This window comes from Priapulus caudatus, unplaced genomic scaffold, assembly GCF_000485595.1.
Source record: "Priapulus caudatus unplaced genomic scaffold, Priapulus_caudatus-5.0.1 Scaffold468, whole genome shotgun sequence".
Taxonomy (NCBI): domain Eukaryota; kingdom Metazoa; phylum Priapulida; class Priapulimorpha; order Priapulimorphida; family Priapulidae; genus Priapulus; species Priapulus caudatus.
Genome location: NW_014577529.1, coordinates 91725 through 97143, shown reverse-complemented (window position 1 = coordinate 97143; position 5419 = coordinate 91725). Strand labels below are relative to the sequence as shown.

At 47.9% G+C, this 5419-nt stretch overlaps 1 protein-coding gene across 2 annotated transcripts in view; it reads right to left on the bottom strand.

Annotated features, from left to right (window-relative positions):
- The window catches only part of LOC106810727, a 123240-nt gene that overhangs the window by 86198 nt on the left and 31623 nt on the right, over nt 1–5419 (bottom strand). The window lies entirely within an intron of this gene.

Here is a 5419-nt window from a genome sequence, read left to right as displayed (position 1 = left end):
TCTTTATTATAGTTCTAATTGGTTGCGTATACGTTAGTAGGCCTACGTGAGTGGTATTGCGCCCGCGCGTGTGTGTGTGTTTATGCATGTGTGTGCCTATGTGTGTAGTGTTGGCGGCGCGGCTGGAAGCGCTGTGCTGGCGCGCGCGCGTGTGTGTGTGTGTGTGTGTGGTGTCGTGTGTGTGTGTGTGTGCTCGTGTGCGCGCGTGCATGCGTGTATGTGTGTGTATACGTGTTCGTACGCGCGTGTGTTGTACGGGTTTTGGTATCCTCTCTGCGCCCGCGGGACCTAATACGTGGTTACAGCGGCATCGATCCTAACGAGTTATCGCGGAGAAGCGAAATAACCTCAAACACTCATAAAATAAAGGTGTCAGTGGGGTGGAAAAGAGAAGCTCCATTAAATAAATCTGTCGGGGGTTGTGAAGAGAGATAGCTTCCATATAATAAAAGCGACGGAGGAAGGGAGCAAAGAACTTGAACAGGAACAAGAAAGAGCGAAAACGTTCATCGTAAAAAACCATGGTAGGGCGAAAATAGCAAACTTCGATGAATTAGAAAAAAGAAGCGTCGGAGGGAAGAAAGCGGAAATCTCAGAGAAATCGAATGGCCGGCGGAAATAGCTACTACATGGCTACTGTGTCTAGCCGTCTAGTGTTGATACACCGCCCTGCGTGTGTGACACTGTCTGTTCTTACTGAATCTTGGCACACACGCACACGCACGCACACACACACAATACGCACACGCCACACGCACACGCACACGCACACGCACACGCACACGCACACGCACACGCGCAGCACACGCAACACGCACACGCACAACGCCACACGCACACGCAACGCACACACACACACACACACACAACACCACACACAGACACACATGGCTGGAAGCTAAGCCGGATCTGATGCAACATTTCCGCTTCACTGCTGTGTTGACAGCGCTTGTGAAACCTGTCGGTGGTTCCCGCGCGGGGGACGCAAACTGCATTTCGTGCAGCGGATGAGGAAATTAGATGTATGTGTAGCGCGTTCTTTGCTAAGGAGGGTTACCGGAATTTCAAGCTAAATAATGTTTTGTTTTCTAAGTATAATACACGTTAGTATATAATTAATGATAATGAGCAGCAGCAGCAGCAGGGCGCATGCAGCAACAGCCAGTAGAGTAGTAATGTAGTAGTAGTATAGTAGGTAGTTAGTATGTAGTAGTAGTAGTGTAAGTAGTAGCTCAGTAGTAGTAGTAATAGGTGGTAGGTAGTAGTAGTCAGTAGGTAGCGTGTAGTTAGTAGTAGTAGTAGTAGTCGAGTAGTAGTAGTAGTAGTAGCAACAGCAGCGGGCGGGTAGCAGCAGTATAGCAGTGCAACTAGCAGCAGCAGGCGCGACATTAGTAGTAGTCACAGCCAGTATCGCCAGTGAGTAAGCCAGCAACACAGCCAGTGCCAGTATTAGTGTGCCGGGCCGAGCCGCAGCATCATTATCATCAATCATCCATCATCAGCAGCAGGCTAGCCCAACAGCAGAGCAGCAGTAGCAGATAGCGCACGGCAGCGCATAGGCATAAACTAACGACGTGGAGACGCCGTCTGCCTCGTAAATGATCGAGATTCTGTCGCCGAAACTAGACCTCAGTCCGCTGGGCACTATGCCTGCATTGCAGTTCGTGTCAAATTAGCGCACCGCAATTACCCGGCGTGACGCTATAGATGCAAGGTGAAGTCTCCGACAATTCCGCGAGAGAGAATGCGGAGCGGAAATGAGAGGAGAGAGACGAGAGAAAGAGATTTTTTACGAAAAGATCGCATGAGCGGTTAGTTTTGCGGCGCTGCAAATGTGAGGGAGACGATGCCGAGGCAAGCCAAACAATTCCCAAACGTGACCGAATATCAGCTAAACCAGTAAGACTGCGCTCGAATTACGGCTATATACATGTGCCATCTCAGCACGAAGGAGAGCGAGAGACGAACACGCAACGCACGCTGGTGGCACGCACACACACCGAGACGCGTGCACAACATACATACGCGCGCTCACGCATTACACACACGCACGCGGGCCACACATTACATAACGAACACATACACACAAAACAACACACAGCACACACACAGCACACCACACACACACATCGAACACGCACCGCACACACACACAAACACACAACACACCACACACACACACAACACACACACACACACACACACGACGCATCAACACGCACACGCACATCGCATACACACACGCGCGCGTGCGCACACACACCACCACAACACACCACACACACACACACGACACACAACACACGACACAACACATATGCGCGCACACATGCAGATAGGACAGACAGTCGACAAACAAACAACAGTAGACTACCTCAACCATGCGTGCAGACGACAAGATAATTATATATATATAAATGAATATCAATAAGATAAATAATATTTTTTATGTGTATATAAGAATATTATGATCTATTATATATAGAGAGGAAAGATGCGACAGAGAGAGCAGAGAGAGAGAGAGAGGAGAGAGAGAGGAGAGAGCGGGGAGGAGACGTGATTCGCACTCCACGCCACGACACACGACGCCACAGCAGAAAAGCGAGCGAGAGAGAAATGGTGACACTGAGAGAGTGAAAACCAAACGAGAGTGGCAGAAAGGAGATCAGTATGGTAATGCCTCGAATATTTTTCTGGGTTTGGCCTAGGACTTGCTGGGGCTATCGTCAACACCACTCCAAACTCAGAGCTGGGTATTTTTCCGCTCAGCGCGTAGGAAGAGAGAGAAAGGATCGATCGAGTGGAATGCATTTCACTCTTCGTGAGCTTTTCGGCCGCGGGCACGCCTAAGAAGAGTTTCACTCGCACGATGCTATTTAGGAGAATGCAGTGCCAAGCGTCTGAGAGAACTGCGCGAATTAATATGAAATATGACGACTACTCAGGGCGGCACAAGCGAGCAACGGACGCCAGAGCGCAAAAGATATGAGCGCGCCAAACGCGCTGCTACGCAGGCACCGGGACTATTGGCATCGCGACCGCAATTTTGGCAACGGAGCGCCGGTTATACACGGAAATGAAAGCCTGACGTTGGACGCGCTGCAGAGCCCTTCAAGATACGCGCGCGCTACGTGTACGCTCGTTGCGTTATTAGTTTAGAATAATGACTGTCGGTTTTTTACGTTTGGCTGCGCGCGATAAATCGAAATATTGCATCGATTCAGCTCCGGTGCGATCCTTTGGTTTGTTTGGGTCTCTGTTGCGCGTCACTAGCGATTATATTTGAGTCAATGAGACTAGGCCTAGAGATAGAAGTTTGAGGTGAGTGGTAATTTAGGGGTTAGGATTCAATAAAGTTAGGTGCTTTGAGTTTAGATTAGACGTTAGTTAGGGTTAGGTAAATATAGATTAGGGGGGTCAGCTCTAGTGTTGGCGTTTTTTGAGTATTAGGTTAAGGGATGGATTAGAGTTAGTTAGTTAGATTAGCGTTAATATGAGAGGGTTAGGCGTTGGGTAGGGTTGGAGGTTAGGGTTACGGTTATGGTGTAGATCTAGGTCTAGCGCAAGTGTATAGGGTTAGGATAGTGGTTCCCTTTAGGTTAGAGTTAGCGCCGTAAGTGCTGGCGTTTAGTGGTTAGGCGTTAGAGTTAGAGGTTTAGGGCATTAGGTTGCAGCTGTAGGGTTAGAGTTAGGGTTGCGTACGTGATCAGGGTTAAGACTAAGTGTTCCGCTTTATGGGTAAGAGTTAGCGTTTCGGGTTGACGGTTGAGGATAGGGTTGAGATGAATTATTGATTAGAGGTGCACGGTTTAGTGGTTGGGGTGTTTGGTTTTAGCGCGATCAGAGAAAAGTTGGATAAGGGTAGAGATAGAGTTGGAGGTTAATGTAGGCTTTGGGGTTAGCATAGTTATGCTATTAATACAGTATACTTAGGGGGTGGGTGATTCTTGGATGTATTCTTGACTACCGGGACTTAAGAGTTGTGTGCACCAGAGCATATATACTGCTATCAACGTAGTCGTAACACATAAACACGTACACTCACATTCACACACACACCACACACACCACACACACACACACACACACCACACACACACAACACACACACACAAACACACCACACACATACACGACACAACACACACACACAATCACACACACACTCAACAGACACACACACACCACACACCACAAACAGCTGATTTCGGTCTCGCTATCAAGTGAGCGAAACTAAGTAGTTAGATCGGGACCGTAAACGCGCCCATAGTATATATATCTACTATATACTACATATATATACTATATATAGTATATTATTATATATAATAATATACTATATATATCATCAAATAAACACCTTAATTTGCTGTTGTAGGCTGATGGGAAGAATTGCTGTTTGAGGCGGGCGACTCCTGAGTTCTCGGTGATAATGACGCTGCCGGCCATACGATTATTGCTCCAGCGCGTGGTTGTGACGACAGGCAGACCCGGAGCGGTCAGGAACGATGACAGTCCCCGGCGATGCTGCTACGGTGCACAGTGCCGCCACTGTGCTTTTCGCGAGCTTTGTCAATTAAGCAGGTTTGTTCGACATGGACTGTCAATATGCATCGTTCTCAGCTGATGATGCTGTAGTTTCAGTGGTATATGCTGTGACAAGGGGAAGAGCGTTAACTGTGGCCTTGGTGTTGGAAAAGAATATTTAATCGATTCCTCGTGCTGCGCCTTTGAAAATAAAGCGGAATGTATTATGAGATGTACGTCATGCTCACCATACGCCGCAGCGCACGCACGCACACACGCACCGCACGACGCCCCGCGCAAACAACCACACACACACACACACACACACACACACACACACACACACGCCACCACACTACACCCACACACACACACACACACACTCAGCGCGCGCGCGCACACACACGACACACACAAGCGCGCATCACACATACACATAACAACACACACACCACACACACACACACAATTATTTACATAATATTATATATATATTATTTATATATATATCTATTTATATATATATTGTAGGTTGTCGTACGCAAAAGCCGTGTTGTATTTGTTCTCTCTTTTCCACGTACTCTATCAGGTGATTATACGAAGTAAAGATAATGCTTGTCGAAATGGTTCATTAACGTTTTTGAGCAAAGCTCTGTCATACTTAATTGTTAGTCGTCGCGTGCTCCGCAACTATGGCAGACCGCGAGGGTGCGCACCGCGACGTTCTGCCAAGCATCGTTCTCACTTGATTAAGTTCGTCTTAATTCGTGGACACTAAGTACTGCCGGAAACTTTTTGTCCGTCCATCGCGCATAGCTGCACGTTCGACAGATTCGCATCGGGCGGATCAAATTTTGACTGAGTTGATTCTCGTGAGGCGGTTTTTTAAAAG